Source organism: Balaenoptera acutorostrata, chromosome 8 (genome assembly GCF_949987535.1).
Source record: "Balaenoptera acutorostrata chromosome 8, mBalAcu1.1, whole genome shotgun sequence".
NCBI lineage: Eukaryota > Metazoa > Chordata > Mammalia > Artiodactyla > Balaenopteridae > Balaenoptera > Balaenoptera acutorostrata.
Window position 1 is genome coordinate 67,433,213 of NC_080071.1, and position 18,254 is coordinate 67,451,466.

The 18,254-nt window shown below is 36.8% G+C and overlaps 1 protein-coding gene across 34 annotated transcripts in view; it reads left to right on the forward strand.

The window, feature by feature from the left end:
* MAP2 (microtubule associated protein 2) overlaps window positions 1-18,254 on the forward strand; it is a 279,762-nt gene that overhangs the window by 176,676 nt on the left and 84,832 nt on the right. The window contains exon 4 of one of the 34 annotated variants that reach the window (XM_057551247.1): window positions 9,131-9,218. The exons of the other annotated variants lie outside the window; for them this stretch is intronic. The gene's annotated coding sequence lies outside the window, so the exon portion shown is untranslated. The remainder of the gene's footprint in view (window positions 1-9,130; window positions 9,219-18,254) is intronic. 34 annotated transcript variants of the gene reach the window in all.

Sequence of the window (18,254 nt, forward strand, 5' to 3'; positions counted from 1 at the left end):
AGATGCTACCAGAAAACTACTAGAGCTAATCAATGAATTTGGTAAAGTAGCAGAATACAAAATTAATGCACAGAAATCTCTTGCATGCCTATATACTAATGATGAAAAATCTGAAAGAGAAATTAAAGAAGCACTCCCATTTACCATTGCAACAAAAAGAATAAAATACTTAGGAATAAACCTACCTAAGGAGAAAAAAGACCTGTATGCAAAAAACTATAAGACACTGATGAAAGAAATTAAAGATGATACAAAGTGATGGAGAGATATACCATGTTCTTGGATTGGAAGAATCAACATTGTGGAAATGACTATACTACCCAAAGCAATCTACAGATTCAGTGCAATCCCTATCAAACTACCAATGGCATTTTTCATAGAACTAGAACAAAAGATTCCACAATTTGTCTGGAAACACAAAAGACCCTGAATACCCAAGCAATCTTGAGAAAGAAAAATGGAGCTGGAGGAATCAGGCTCCCTGACTTCAGACTATACTACAAAGCTACAGTAATCAAGACAGTATGGTACTGGCACAAAAACAGAAATAGAGATCAATGGAACAGGACAGAAAGCCCAGAGATAAACCCATGCACATATGGTCACCTTATCTTTGATAAAGGAAGCAAGAATATACAATGGAGAAAAGATAGCATCTTCAATAAGTGGTGCAGGGAGAACTGGACAGCTACATGTAAAAGAATGAAATTAGAACACTCCCTAACACCATACACAAAAGTAAGCTCAAAATGGATTAAAGACCTAAATGTAAGGCCAGACCCTGTAAAACTCTTAGAGGAAATCATAGGCAGAACACTCTATGACATAAATCACAGCAAGACCCTTTTTGACCCACCTCTTAGAGCAATGGAAATAAAAACAAAAATAAACAAATGGGACCTAATGAAACTTAAAAGCTTTGCACAACAAAGGAAACCATAAACAAGACAAAAAGACAACCCTCAGAATGGGAGAAAATATTTGCAAATGAAGCAACTGACAAAGGATTAATCTCCAAAACTTACAGGCAGCTCATGCAGCTCAATATCAAAAAACCAAACAACCCAATCCAAAAATGGGCAGAAGGCCTAAATAGACATTTCTCCAAAGAAGATATACAGATTGCCAACAAACACATGAAAGGATGCTCAACATCACTAATCATTAGAGAAATGCAAATCAAAACTACAATGAGGTATCACCTTACACCAATCAGAATGGCCATCATCAAAAAATCTACAAACAGGGCTTCCCTGGTGGCGCAGTGGTTGAGAATCTGCCTGCCAATGCAGGGGACACGGGTTCGAGCCCTGGTCTGGGAAGATCCCACATGCCGTGGAGCAACTGGGCCCGTGAGCCACAATTGCTGAGCCTGCGCGTCTGGAGCCTGTGCTCCGCAACAAGAGAGGCCGCGATAGTGAGAGGCCCGCGCACCGCGATGAAGAGTGGCCCCCGCTTGCCGCAACTGGAGAAAGCCCTCGCACGGAAACGAAGACCCAACATAGCAATCAATCAATCAATCAATCAATTAATCAATAAATAAATCTTTAAAAAAAAAAAAATCTACAAACAATAAATGCTGGAGAGGGTGTGGAGAAAAGGGAACCCTCTTGCACTGTTGGTGGGAGTGTAAATTGATACATCCACTATGGAGAACAATATGGAGTTTCCTCAAAAAACTAAAAAAAGTACTACCATATGACCCAGCAGTCCCACTACTGGGCATATACCCTGAGAAAACCATAATTCAAAAAGAGTCATGTACCACAATGTGAATTGCAGCTCTATTTACAATAGCCAGGACATGGAATCAACCTAGCTGTCCATCGACAGATGAATGGATAAAGAAAATGTGACACATATACACAATGGAATATTACTCAGCCATAAAAAGAAATGAAATTGAGTTATTTGTAGCAAGGTGGATGTACCTAGAGACTGTCAAACAGAGTGAAGAAAAAAAAAAAAAAAAAAACAGAGTGAAGTAAGTCAGAAAGAGAAAAACAAATATCGTATGCTAATACATATATATGGAATCTAAAAAAAAATAAAAAATGCTTCTGAAGAACCTAGCAGCAGGACAGGAATAAAGATGCAGACATAGAGAATGGACTTGAGGACACAGGGAGGGGGAAGGGTAAGTTGGGACGAAGTGAGAGAGTGGCATGGACACATATACACTACCAAATGTAAAATAGATAGCTAGTGGGAAGGAGCCGCATAGCACAGGGAGATCAGCTTGGTGCTTTGTGTCCAACTAGAAGGGTGGGATAGGGAGGGTGGGAGGGAGACGCAAGAGGGAGGAGATATGGGGATATATGTATACGTATAGCTGATCCACTTTGTTATACAGCAGAAACTAACACACCATTGTAAAGCAATAATACTCCAATAAAGATGTTAAAAAAAGAAAACAAGCTATTGAGAATGGCAAAAATTCCTTCTGTCGTCTTAAAAAATGCACAACATGAGAGTTGCAAGTTAAGTTTTATTTGGGGCAAAATGAGGACTGCAGCCCGGGAGACAGCATTTCAGATAGCTCTGAGAAACCGCTCCAAGGAGGCAGGGGGGAAGGTCAGTATATATGTGATTTTGGTGAAGGGGGAATACATGCAATCAAGCATATATTTTTTTACAGAAGGTTTCTGCTAGTGTTGTGCAGGGTACTGCTAGTCACGGGAAGCAGAAGTCACCATGAAGGATTTTACTGCTTTTCTAGATCTGAGGAGATATAAGAATTGGGCTCATAAAATTGGCTCCTGAAAATATCTAACTATCTGAAGACCTGTTCTGCCTGTTTATGCCACCCGCCTCCCCGCAGCACAGAGTGCCTCATTTCTGCTGTCCACCCTGAACTCCTTTCAAGGGGTGTTGAAAATCATCAGCTGCAGCACCTGATTTAATCCTTGTAGAGGTAGATAACAAGTGCCAACGGCAAGTGCCAATTTGTAGTTGACACTTCAGTGATATCATAAATGTGACTGTTAGATATCTCTATTTTGCTATGCTAACATTGAATGGGATAATAGGAGTGAAAATGCTTTGTAAATGGCAAAATCTTTATAATCATGTGCTAATATTACTAATTCTGTAAAATTTAGAATTGAATTTTTCAAACCTAATACGTGTAGTTCTTAGTATAAAGGTTGTTATATCTCTCTAACATTTAAGTCTGCCTACTTCATATAATCTCAGCATCTTTTTGATGCAAAAGTCCCACGTAGACATTTAAAGCGTAGTGAACGACCCTGACCATTGCTTTATTTCTGGCCTCCACTACCTATTAGAGGCAGATTATTTAACCTTCTTAAGCCTCATTGCAGATAATAACAGTGACAAGCTCACCTCTGTCCAGAATCTAATCTTTTCTCGTTGTCTTTACCTGTATCATTGGAATCTACTCTCTCTCATTTTAGAGAATGCAGTAGCCTCCTGTGCTCAATATTGCTCTTGTATAATGTTTTGTTCACATAGTCTGATCTTTTATAAATCAATTGATATGACTCTTTTGTTCAGAATCCACCAAGGACTGTCCTTAATAGTCAGAAGAAAACCCACACTCCTGCTGTGGCCAGGAAGGTGCTATATAAGCTGACATCTTCTACCTCCCTGATGTCATCTCAACATCCTCTCTTTCCCCACTGAGGGCAGAGACTATGTGATGTTCTGAGCTGTGTCTAGAATGGTATCTCTATCTTGGTGGACCCTCACTTTTTGAAGGACTAGAGAGGCATGCAAAGGTTACTTTGGAATACACATGCTATCTTTCACGCACACCAGTGATGGTTGTTGCCCTTTTCAGGATTCTTTCAGTTTGTCTTAATAGAGTCCCTCGCTTCTGGAATGCTGAGGAGCTTTCCTGCATCTTTTTGACACATGATTTTATAGCATTATGACAAAATTTTATTCTACTGATATGTAATCTTGAATCTTAATTTATAGCACCAGAAACACAGAGAAAAATTAGCTGAGTGGAAATGAGAAAACCATTTTGAAAGCAGAACATATTTATTTTCCTATTCCACGCCATCTCTTGTCTACATAATAATAAGACTTGCCACAACCTGACATTGCTTAGATTTTGCTTTATCTTCAAATAGATTTACATCTTTTCATCATACATTGATGGGTGAAGTTTATCCTTTAAGACAATGTTCTGTAAAATAGGCTGATTTTTGTTTCATTTTTACAGTATTCCTTAGGGGCAGCACTTGATGAATGTTTACACTGTTGAGAACATTTGGCAAGAGAAAGACAAACAGTAGGACCACAATACCCCCAGAGTTAAGGGAAAGAGAAAGAAACCCTGGTATTTTCACCATCCTTTCCGAAAATAAGTACCTTGACTTGTGCTGATTACTGTCTCATCAGCATTCAGCTCTGGTCTATGGCACTCTGTGTGAATAATTTTAAAGGCAGATTAAACATTCTAAAAATAAAATTCTATTGGTAAATTAGGATATCAGATGTTCCCTTTATGAAAGCCTTTTCTAATCTGCACTATCAGCTGGCAGTCATACCCAGACCCCAAACTGTTCTGGCTCTAACTGAGCAAGAACCTATTCCGGGGTGAGGTTTTGAAGAGGGATGTCTCTTGGTTAACTCAAGACAGAAAGAGGGAGAGTTGCCCACATACTCTGGCAGGAGTTAAAATAACAATAACAGTCCTCCTACTTAACAGGCTGAGTCATAAGCACATTCTACTGAGTTCTCTGCAATTCCAAGCAGATTGTTTGGGCTGCAATTCTGTAGGCAGAGGTGGGCACCACCTGCTGCAAAAGGCTCTAGTTCTCGTTCATGAGGGTGCTGTTATTAAGTCTTGCCTTTTAACAGTTTGGCCAGATGGAGATAGGAAAAGACAAAAATTGGGTGCTGATGAGCACTTTTTTAATGCTTAGAATAAGTAATAGTTATTATGCATTTAGTTCTTTCATTTGGTCATGACTACAAGTCACTTAATAAGGGAGGCTTACTGTGGGCGGTCTTAAAAGCCAAATCTTGTTGGATGTTTGCCTTTAGAAAATTCTGTAGACCTGTTGCAGTAGCCTTTTCTCAGTCAATTTGGGGAAGGAGTCAAAGTCAATAAGTCTACATTTTGCTCAAGCAGAAGAGGGAAAATTATTTTATGGTCACTGAGGTACTTCATAATGCAAGTGCCGGACACTCTTAACCCTCAGTACGGGCCTCCAGTACATTTACCTGAAGCTTTCAATGGCCTTTGATGAGTTTCCCTCTTCCTGACTCTTGTATAACCTGACTCTCCATCATGTGACTTTTTCATATAGATCATATCACTTCTTTTCCCTATTTAAAACTTTTCTATAATATAAAGGTCCAAACTCACTAAAGACCCTTCAAACTAGGGCTCTAAGTAGCCACTTCTGGACAATCTCCAATCCCTGTCTCTAATTCAATTGCCTTTCCTTCATTCTAACCACAGCAGACTACTTGTTGTTTCTTCAACTTAATTATTTCTTTGTACACCATGTTTTTCTCATATTACTTATTGCCTTTGTTATTTCTGCAACTCCTGCCTAAATACTCATTTTCCTCTTGTCTGGCTTACAAAAGCTTATGTCTTTTCAATTCAAATGTCATTCCTTCTATGAAGCTTTCTTCTCCAGCCTGAAAAGTAGTATTAATTGTGCCTTTTGAGGGAGGAGGCACTTTCATAGCCCTTTAAGTGTATCTAGACTACAGAAAAATCATCTTGCTGTGTAATTATTTTCATCTGTCTTTCTCCCCAGCTCTGTGAAGTCCTCAAAGGCAGAAGTTTTGTCTTCATCATATTTGTGCCTCCAGAAACGTGGTATTCGATGTGAAACAAATTAATATTTAATAAATTGTTGTTAATAGCTAATAACAACAATAAATAATAAGTAAATAATGATTGAAAGAGTGAGTAGGTGGTATATAAATGAGGGGTTAAAGAGGTGAGAAACAAATGAGCTGTAGCCCAAGGTAGCAGATTTACAAAATAGGTTTTATGATGGTAGTTGTTTTTTAATTGTCATTTCTCTTGTGTGTGTGAGTGTTTGTTGTGGATAAGAAAAAAGAGTATGTTTATAGTCAGAAGGAAGGAGAAAGCTGACGCTGTGATTCCAAAAGGGAATATTTAAGGAAACAAAGCTTTGGAGGAGGCGGGAAAAGATCTGCTAAAGAACAAGTGGAGATATTAATATTAACAAAAGCAAGGGCCACCTGTTCTAAGATAAAGTGAAGACAATAAGGGAGGATGAAGAAGGACTGTGGAGACAGGAAATAGACCAGGTGTAAAGTCTTCTATCATCTCAGGAAAGGCAGTGCTTTTACTTTGTCCTTGGCAAACATCAAACTGTCCTAAGATTCTCTGAAAATGATTGCAAATTCTGTCTCCACCTTGGCCTCAAGGCAGGCATTAGAATAGGACCAACCTGAAGGCTGGGCTCTTTGCACCATCCATACCAGAAAAAGTGAGGGGCATGAAGAAGGTAATTTAGGAAGAGCAGCAGGAAATGCTCTTGCCGCAAGTTGACTCTCTCCCTTCTCCCACTCCAACACCCATGGACTGTCCTAGTGCTGTCGGGATTTGCTGTGTTGGCAACAAATGGAGGATAGTTACTGAAATTTGTTTCATTTAACCCTGTTGCTTCTATTAGTCTCATGCTTTTTTTTTTTTTTTTCTAATCTCATTATATAGTTCTTCAAACTTTTCTCCAAGTATATTAGTTAGGATTGGCTAATTGCTAAAACAAGTAGATTCAGAAGTGTGTTATCACTTTATTTCTTGCTCATTTAACAGTCCTAGCTGAGTGTTTGGGTTGGGAAGCTGTCTTCCCTCTTCATAGTCAACTAGGTATCCAGACTCCTTTTATTTGTGGCTTTGTTATTGTCTCCGTCCAGCTGGTAGAAGGGCAGAGACCAAGGAGGAGCACATGGAAATGTGTATGAGTGAAACCTAGAAGTGAACGTATGACATCTGCTCACGTTCCATTAGAGCTGGGTCATGTGACCACATCTAACTGCAAAGGAGGTTAGGAGATGTAATCCTGCTGTGTGCTGAGGAAAAAGAAGACAGAGATTTTGATAAACTGCTAGCAGTCTCTGTTATACCCAAAGAAAATCTGTCTATGGAATTAATATATTTGAACATATGGATCAAATAGTTCAAGCCCTGACAAGAATAGATGCCATTCATACCATAGAATAAATCTATGAATCATAATCTCAGTATCATGTTAAAATAGTAAATATATTAGATACATCAGTTTATCAAAGTTAATTCATACAATAGTACACAAATAAGATATTTTTTAAAACGCTCCTTATAGAAATATATGTTGTATCCAAAAGGATAATGTCTCAAAAAGCATAGTGCCTGGTACTACTCTTGGTTTTCTTCAATAACTGCTTGCTAAAAGAATCAAATTATTAATTGATAAATGTAGAAAGCATCATTGTAGAACAAAATAAATATTTATACTCTGATGAGTTTCTAAAATGCATTATAAAAAGACATGAGTTGGGATGGTAAAATAAAAACTCATTTTGAACTGAAAAAAGGGGTGCCCTTTTAAAGAAAAATAAGTAAAGGTAAAATATTGAGGAAAAAACCCACAGTTTGTACTTTTGCAAAAATTTTTAAAGAATTTTGATTTTTGGATGAACTCACAAATAATATAGGCCCCATATTATATTTTTTATTTGTTTTATCAGTACCATTTATTTGGAGAGTAGTAAATATTGCTGTTTATATGGAGGGTAGCTGTGCATATAATTTTATGTGACCAGAATATTGTGTTACAGTGTTGTTTAAAAGCCATTCAATCAGGTAAACATTCTGCAAAATCAACTTACCTGCTAATAATTCTGCCACAACGCTTCAGGTTCCTGTGACTGTGGAACGCTTGGGTCTTTGTGAGCATATTGCATTGCAGTAAGTGTATGATCACTGTTTTTTCCTTGAAGATTAAAACTCCTTTTCCCTTTAAGAATGGGTAGCAATTTAATCAAGTTCTCATGGCATCAGAGAGAATTTTAAAATGAAGGAACCCTAATAAAAATGGCCCTTCCTGCAAGTATATAAGGAAAAATGGTTTAGTGCGTCAGCCTGTGTAAGAAGAATAAGTGATAAGCAGAACTCCAACTTGGCTGAACCTGGAGGCTGATTCCTTCTGAGTGTCTCTGTCAGATCTTTCTTCCTGAGCACTATAATGATTTACTTAAACATGCTAATTTCTTGTGATTAATTTTTCTTACTCTTTTTTTTCCTTACCCACCCCCTGCACTTTTTTTAATGAATGTCAAGGACTCCTGTTGTACCATGTGCTCAGTAATTACTACAGAAGGCAGTCTGATTCCGAGACAGTAGTAGTCTCTGTAAGAGAAATTTAGAATTCACTAAAGCAAATACTTTAGTGAGGGGGTGCCAAAGCTTGAGTCATTTAAAACCATTGTGAACAGCGCTCTAGGAAAGATCCGGTAGTAATCAATCTTGAATAAAGAGCAAAGGACCAAAACAATCAAAAAGACCTTTTTCCAAGACAGACTGCTGTGATACTAGAAAGTTCTTGCTACTGGGAAGCAGTGTGTAAGCCTCTTTGTTTCAGGCTTGTGTATTCCTTTTTGACATATGTTTGCAACTGGAGCAGGTCTTGCTTTTGGAACCTAAGAATTCTAAAGGAAACTTTGTTTTAAAAGGAAGAGGAATTGAAAAATAGAGTAATTTAAGATAATATAACATAACATACATGCACACTCAACTATAATATACAGACATATATCTACGGATCATTTAAATATACACTACAAAAGTGTTATTTGAATGCAGCACGAGGGCAGGGAAGTTCTTCAATGAAGCTCTGTAGGGAAGTAACATACTGATGTATAATTTTTATATAATTTTCTCATTACAGAGCTGAGTAACTATATTATGTAATATAGATCCCATTTGTTTGTGTTTGCTTTTGTTTTCTTTACTTTAGGAGACGGATCCAAAAAAATATTGCTGCAATTTATGTCAGAGTGTTCTGCCTGTTTTCCTCTAGGAGTTTTATAGTATCTGGTCTTACATTTTGGTCTTTAATCCATTTTGGGTTTATTTTTGTATCTGGTGTTAGAGAATGTTCTAATTTCATTTTTTTACATGTAGCTGTCCAGTTTTCCCAGCACCACTTATTGAAGAGACTGTCTTTTCTCCATTGTATATTCTTGCGTCCTTTGTCATGGATTGATTGACCGTAAGTGTGTGGGTTTATTTCTGGCTTCTCTATTCTATTCCACTGATCTGTGTCTGTTTTTGTGCCAGTATTATACTGTTTTGATTACTGTAGCTTTGTAGTATAGTCTGAAGTCAGGGAGTGTGAGTCCTCCAGCTCTGTTCTTCTTTCTCAAGATTATTTTGGCTATTCGGGATCTTTTGTGTTTCCAAACAAATTTTAAAATTATTCTAGTTCCATGAAAAATGCCATTGGTATTTTGATAGGGAATCTGTAGATTGCCTTGTGTGGTATGGTCATTTTAACAATATTGATTCTTGCAACCCAAGAACATGGTGTATCTTTCTATTTGAAATATTTATACATAGGTAATACATTGAAAACCCTTCTCTTATTTTTCAAGAGTTTAAATCATGACAAGCCTACCTTGTAACTATTGTTTCTTGAATCCAGAATCTACTGACTTCTTATCCTCTTAGTGTGCTGTGATCAGAGCTGCCATAGTCTCTCAGATGACAACAGCAGTAGCCTCCTACTTGCCTCTCTGTTTCCCCTTTTGCCTTGTTGTGCTCTACCTTCCGCACAGCAGCCATAAGGCATTTTAAACAGTTATTACCACCCTCCTCAAAATCCTGCAAGGACTTTGCATCATACATTTTTCCCCCAGCTTTACTGAGATATAATTGGCATGTAACATGTAAATTTAAGGTGTTCAATGTGATTTGATACATTTACATATTGCAAAATGATTACTATCATAGCATTAACTAACACCTCTTTTACCCCACATAACTATCCTTTCTTTTTTGTGGTGAGAACATTTAAGATCTACTCTGTTAGCAACTTTAAAGTATATAATATACAGTATTATTAACTATAGTCACCACGGTGTACTTTGGATCCCCAGACATTATTGGTCTTATCACTGGAAGTTTATACCCTTTGATCAACATCTCCCCATTTCTCCCCTTCCCATCGTACATTACTTAGAAATAAATCCAAACTCTTGACCGAGTTCTACAGGATTCTACACAACCTGGCTCTGCTTAGCTCTCACAGCACTCTTCCTGCATCTTACTCCAAGTCAGCCTCAAACACACGAAGCTCATTCCCACCCCAAAACCTCTGTACTTATAGCACCACCTCCTTCCTGGAGCATCCTTACCTGGTTCTTTACATAGCTAGCATCCTCCATATCATCTGAATCCCTCCTCCAAACTCACCTCCTCAGAGATGTTTCTCTGCCCACCCTATGGAAAAGAGTGGCTTCCTTTTGCCTTGCTATCTTCTCATTTTTAATTTTATATTAAATATATGAAATGCAAGATTTAATAATTTAATATAAATTAATATTTAATCATATGAAATTTAATATTTTAATTAGGTGTTTTGTAACTATATGATTACCTCATTAAAATGTAACTTTCACGAGGATGGGAATTTTGCATGACCTGTGGGGCATTGAGTGACCTACCTGTGTTTCAATAAATATCTTATATCCTTCCCCCATCTCCAATCCCACCTGCACTACTTTAATTCAAATTCTTATATGCACTCTCATTGATTATCACATTATTGACCATCTATCTACTTTTCCTGTTTCTGATCATAACCTTCTATAACCCTTTCTATGGCTCATTTTCTCATTCATCATTGGCTTAAAGTTTCTCAGTGATGTACCATTAATAATGCTTAAATTTATCCTACACAGGCTGACAAGATGCTTCATCTGGACACTTGCTTCTCTGCAGCACATCCACTCTCCTATTTCTGGCATTCTGAAACATCCTTGATGTTTTCTAGCATGTTGCCAGTTCTCTTCTACCCCCATGTCTTAGTGTTGCTGATTTTGTGGTTAGAATTATGCCCTTGTCCACCATGAATGCCCTTGAAGACTGAAAGCACATTTTGCCATTATGAAGTCTCCCACAAATTTTTTGATTTCATAGGAACTTCCACAGAATCCCTGTATACCTCTATTAAAACACTTATCATATCGTCACTTAACTGCATGATGTCATGTTGATTTCTCTCAGTAGCTTCTTAAGACCAAAAGCTGAGTCTTGCTAGTACTTACATATCCTGAGCATCTAGAACCATGCCTGTGACATAATAGGTGTTTAATAAATATTGTTAAATTTCACCAGAAGAGAACATTTTCTAACCTCATATGTCTCTCTTCTACTGCTCATGATTAAGGCATTTGTGTCACTTTTTTTTCATTTAGTTAAGAATGAGTGAGGCAGTCTCTTTCTTATTTAAAAATTATTTCTGAACAGACTTTTATTTTTTCCTAAGAAATTTTGGTTTCCTTTACATTTGAGATCTGTGGTTCCTCAAAGGAGATATATCTGTGCATCGTAATTTGCATTATCCTGACCTTACCAAGAAAATATTTATGTTTAAATGAAATGTCTGTTTCCCTTGACCTCTACAATTAAAATGCCAGACGTGGAATATAGTTTTAGTTTTAAAAACTAAACTATTCATTCTAATTTTTAAAAGATAAAACAAGGTAACAAAGATAAAATTAAATCTTGCTGCTTAGAAATTCTCAACCAAAATGCCTACTGGAAATATGGATCTCATGTGAAGCTAAATGACAGTTGTTTATGGCCATTTTCTTGGAGTAATGCAGTTACCTTATTTCACTGAATTTCTTGATCCCATCCTGAGTTCACATTTTTTACATAGCTTAACGCTGACTTTCTAACCTAAATTTGGAGTATTTCCTCGCCTTGGTTTACCTCCTAGTTTAGTTAAAGTAAAAGATTTTGAAAAAATAAAAGAAGCAAATTCTTTTGGTCCCATACTTCAGTGGGTGAGGGTAGTGCTTTTTCCATCTATTTCTGTCCGACACTTTTCAATAGACTCATCTAGTGTCAAGAGAACTGCCAAGTGGAAATGAGTGGTCTATTAGTACTTGGTTTGACCAAATGGAGACCCATGAGCCATGCTCTGAAAGTCCCATCACCCATGTCCTCTAATCTGATGCCACAGTCTGAAATTTCTCTTTTATAACAGTACATCACTTTCTTTATAGGCTTCCAGAAATAATAAAAAAAAAAATTTCTCATTGTAATGATCAATGTCTAAGGGTTTTGAGAAACCTTACTAAGTAGAACTTTTGTGAACTTTTCTTTGTTTTGAAAAAAAACCCTATTGTATTGAAACAATAGGTTCTAATACAATAGGTTCTAAGCATTTAAAAAGAAGACAATGTAGAAATAATCCATATGCTTGCTTCTTGCTGAGAAGCCAATTCTTTATAGATTTACATGTGGTACCCAAGTTCTTCAGTGTGGAATTGAAAAGAATTTCAAAAAACGTTTTAGAGATTAACAGTGGCAGAGACAGAAAGATTCTCCAGATTTGCCTATTTATTGCTTCTATAAGAACACTAAGGTGAATTCTTGGATGTATAGATTATAAATGTAAAAATCAAAGAGTGCCAACCAAAAGCTCAGACACAACCTACCTGAATGAAGCAGGTTTACTGCTACTGTGTTCCTCTTGCCTCAGGTCATCTGCAATCCCAGGCAGATGAGGCACAGTCCACAGCAGCCCTTTTTCTCTTTCCTTTTCGGAGATGTTATCACCAGCAATACCTCTAACCTGCCCAGAGGTTTATCATCAGCCTTATCTGTCCCCTTTTCTCCCCTTCTCCTACTGCCATTAAAAAAGCATAAAGTGCCTATCCTTTAACAATGCAATGGTTATAATGAAGTGTTAAAAACGTATTGGGTTTAGTAAAAAAAAGTAAGCACGGCCCAAAGAATATATTTAAAAAATTAACGTGCTTCCTCAAAATTCTTGTGACTTTCGTAGAAATGTGTTTCATTTGAAAATTAATTTAGCATTTTTTACATTCCAAACCATGTTTTTATTTGCTCTTGGCCAGGTCCCATTTGCCTTAATTGCCTAAGATGGGTCTGTTTTTATATCAGAATGTTTTTATCTGTGAGCTTACCATATAATTTTGCCACATCAATGCCTATACATGCATTAAGACTTCTACATGTAAGATTGGAATATTTGTCTTCGTAGAAAAATTAATTATTGTGAATATTTCTTTACTTGAATATTGTTTTCAGCTCAGTTGTTAATCATCTCATAAACATAGTCTAATTACATATATTTCAGGCCTGGAGGATTTAGCAAATCTATGTCACATCATATCACTCCAGAAGGTTAGCAGAATACAAGTCGCAAGCCATAAAAGTTGAACTGATCTCTAGAATTCACTCCAGGGTACATAAAGATACGTCAGCTCAAAGAAATATCTCAAACAGTATATGAGGACTGACTGACCCACTTGGATCAGACATGAGTTGTGAGGGAATTCCAAATGATAAGGCTTCTGTGAGGTGTTTTTTTTTGTTTTTTTTTTTCGGCCCAACTCAGCTGATGGAGTGAACAAAGCTACTTTCAGCTTAACTCAGAATTCTCCTGAGTCACAATTACAGCCAGCAGATGCACTGTGCAACATTGCACACAGCCTGACCCAAATCCGGAAAGAAAGAAAATAGAAAAAAGTTGATCTGCTTTATATGACTCATACTTTACTTTTATATGACTCATATTTTACCTTTCCCGAGAAGAAAATTAGTATGTATTATAATTAACTAGATTTTGGACTCTCCCTGGATGCAGTAGTTTAGTATATTTAAAAATGGATGTTATACAAATATTTTGCATCTATCCATTTTTCTTTCTAAATATATATGACTTAGAAGGTCTATATTCATGTAGTACCTGTGATGGCCTCTATCATTGCATTAACTGTGTTATCTTGTAACATATATAGTTCAAACACATCTGAGCCCTTCAGTATAGCGTGAGCTGTTTGTGGCCAGAATCCATAATTTAATCATCATTGTATTCCTAGTGCCTAATAGCTTGGTATGAAGCTGGTACTTAATAAATGTTTATTGAATGAGATTCTAGAAAGCACAAAAAATAAATCGATAATTGATGACAATCTGAAAGTTAAATGAAGGCTCAATACATGCTTTGTTAAAGCAATTTATAAATAGTGCCTCTTAGGGAAAAGTCCAGTTCTGTAGTCTGTTCAGGCTCTCTTTTTTCTCAGCTTTCTCCATTTTCTTGCTTCAGTGTCTCATCAGATGAATCCAGATCTGACCGGGCTCATGTGTCTCTGTAAGCCACTATCACATTTCAAATAAAAACAAAATAAATAAAATTTTAAAAGTGGTGTCTAGAAGAACCTCATGAGACTCACACTGAACAAAAACGAACCAAAAAAAACAAAAAACAAAAAGAATTCCATCTTACAGTGTTCATCAAAAATCAAGCAAAATATTCCCTAACACTGTGTAGTTTAATGGAAGAGCACTCTTCACAACATGGTATGTGACTGAACTTAAGAAATCTGAACTTGAGTTACAAACTGACCTCAAGAAAATAATAAAGTAAATGCCTGTCAAAATAGTATAAAACATGATACTTCTCACAACAAACAGATCGGTAGTAAGGTTTGTAAATAGGTAGATAGATGGATAGGTAAAATAGAGAAACTTTAAATTATAAGCAGTCTGGTAAAAGAAGACAGGTTTTATTTTAATTAATTAAGTTTTCGAACATGGAATCTAGCCTCTCATTTCAATCCTGATCTCATCACCAAGTCCAGGTCTATGTGCTCCTTTTCTAAAGTTGCTTTCTCTAAGAGTTGCTTCCATATTTAATCATGCATCCTTCCAATTCACTTTTAATACCATTGCTGGATCAATCATTCCAAAAAATAAACTTGATTATGTCACATCTTTTGTGGGTGCCCTCTGGCCTTCAGGAGAGTCTAAGTGTATGGCTTACTGTACCCCTTTATGATTCCACCCCTGCCTGCCTGTCAGCCTCCTTTCCCCATGTCCCACTTCACTTCTGGACCACAGTGAACAATCCTGTGCTCTACCCATGTTCCTCATTCATTCGTGTAGTAAACGTGTTGTGGAGCTTACTCTGTGCGACACACTGTACTAGGTGCAGGTGATGCAGATATGAAACCCTCCCCCTCCAAGAGCCCACGCTTCTTGAGGAAGACAGACAGAATAGGGAGGAACATCTAACACAGAGTGAAAACTGGAGTTAGGGATGCCAAAATAGTGCTCATTATGGTATCTTCCTGGAAGGTGTTGCCTCGCCCAAGTCAAAAATAGCATAGGATGTGGTCACCCAGACTCTTTCTTCCTAGAAAGCTTCCCCTCCTTTCTTTGGCTAACTCCTACTTGTCCTTTAAACTCAACTCGATGTTACCTCCTCCGGGAAGTATTGACTTCCCAGTGTGGTAAGAACTGCCTTTGTGCCTCCACAATTTCCTGTCCTTATCTGCGTCACAGCCTGGACCACATGACTTTTTGTTGTTGGTTTGTCTGTGAGCTCCTTCAGCATAAGTGCTATATATTTTTTCTTGTATCCCCAGTGCATTCCCTATGATACATAGAGCCTTTCCATTAATGTTTGGGAGACACTTCTCAAACAATTAATAATTGCTTAATGAATTAAGATTTGTAACCTCAGTTGGAAGGCATTTTAGAAGTCATATAGGCCAACATCCCCTTGATTCTATAACGTTCATGACAGGATGGACATTCAACTTGTGCTTGAACACATCCACTGACAAGGAGTGCGTTAAGTTCAAAGAAGTGCAGAAAACAAATGCGGCAACTGATTATCCTAGAAGTCCACATACACTTACTATATTTAGAACAAGATTTTAATCTGAACATGTTCAGAGGCAGAGCTTCAGTCGCATGGCTTGTGTTTGTGAAAGAGGAATTGTTCATCAAAAGATAAAGGGACTGAGCAGATCAGATAAAGTGGCAGAAAAGAGCACAAATGGCATCTTGTTTATAACTTCCCAGGACTTCATCCTTTCTTGTCTTAAATAGCTAAAAGCAGATCCTATTCATGGAAAACCATAAAGTATTTAGTTTTTAAATAAATCCTTCACTTCCAACTCTCCATCCTTTTTTTTTTTTCTTTTCATAATTCCTATTTTCTTCTCCAACTTTTTTTGTTTGTTTGTTTGTCTTTATTTCTAGCATCTTATTTTGTGATATATAGCACAGCCTCCAAGTTTACCTGGGTCATGACCCTGCTCCCACCTCCTGTAAAGAAATCTCTGAAGCATCTTGCCCTCGAGCACTGATTGCTGTTTTTAGGTTGTAGCCCCTTTAACACCCAACCAGTTCCCTATAAGGTGGTTCTCAGGTGTCTGGAACTAAAGGATCTTCATTTGATGGTGGTGCCAGTAAATACTTAGGACATACTTTTTTTTTTGGAAAACCTGTAATTCTATAGAATAGGTCTTAGCTTTGTACCCAAAGGAGATTTATTTTTACAGTGCTTTATTATGTGACACTGGACAAAGTCTGACAAATCTGGAGTCAGATTTCAAACTGGAAAAAGTTTAAAACAAAATTATTAATTGTCAAAATCCAAATTACAATTTCCCTCCTATGCTTTTTATCCTTTTTATTTATGCTTAAAGAAAATCGTATTAAAATTATTATGATTGAATTTCTCTTTATATGGTAAAAGAAAAGTATTGATGTAAGGGTCAAAATTTATCCATTCAACAGTTCCCTTGCTTATGAAACTGACACTCAGGTTTTGTTCATGTCTAAGTTTGTACACTTAGACATGAAGTTTGTAATAGAAATCTATTACTTATTACACTATGTCTCCAGGTCCTTAGTGAAATATCATCAGTAGAGGCTAAAGCTTTAGAGCATTTAAGTATTATTTATTTCTGATATGTATACTGTATTTATTAGTTCTCTTATATAATATGAAAAAGGGCCAGAAATAATATACAACTGTGAAGTACAGGTTGTATGCCATGGTCACATAAAGCTCCTTACCCAGTTTAATGTGACAGACTGTTATCAGTGGAATGGGTGTATGAAGTTAGTGTCCTTATCTGGACTGGATTCTCCTAGTTCCTACCCCATTCCACCAACTCACTCCTTGGCGAAAGAGCAAGCAATGGAATGGATATTAGTAGATTTGGCTTCTCATTCCAGATCTCCCTGGAAGTGTCTAACTTTGTCAAATAATTTTCTCTCTCTGGCCTCAGTTTTTCAATATGTGGCAAACCATACATTGAATCCTATTGCTAAAAATGTTCAAATAAAAGCCACAAAATAATAACAAATAATAGGTAACATTTGTTGAGCACTTCCAACTTGCCTGGAATTATGCTTTACTTGTATTACCTTATCTAATTCTATCAATAACATAGCACTGGCTTGTTGTATACTCTGTGTCCATTATCATCAGAAATAATGATGCACTCAACAACTCTCTTGATGTGAATTGTTTATTAGTCATGGTGTGTGGTGAAGAATGAATCATCCTTATCGGTATTTTACAGTCAGCCTGAAAAGAGCAGAAAAGACATGAAACAAATATCTGGATTTTCAAATTTTCATGTCATCAAGAACTTTTCCTCAGTTTTGTATAGAGACAAAGAGAAAATGCGTAGGGTTGTAATTTGTTAGTCAACAGCTATTTAAGCTTAGAACTCCTCAGCATTTGTTAGGAAAGATACAGATTCTGCATAAATTTCTTATATTGTTAGGGACCAAAACAAAAGTTTCTGTTTTGTAGTACTGATATGGATAGTTAGTAGTATAAAGCATAATTGAGCCTACATGGAAAAGGGAAACAATATTCATATGCTTAATTGTATTATATAACTTGTTGTTGTATTCTTTTGTTCATCCTTGGATACGTATCAGTACAAAATTAGAATCCCAGTGTTTTTATTGAACTGGCACATTACATGATGACAGGGCAGAACATATCACAGAAAACATTCTAGAATTGCTAATGCCAAGTGCATTATAAAAATGGAGACATGCTTATCTAGCACACAGTGTATTTTTCCTTTAGATTTTCCAAGCTTTCACTGTTTCTCCTTTTGCCAATTTTTGAGAGTATTTAATGTTGCCTGGTAATAACTATAATCAGTGACTCTTTTTGTGCTTTGTGATCTTTCTAATGTTGTAATCCAAAGAAAAACAGTGAGGTTTGTGG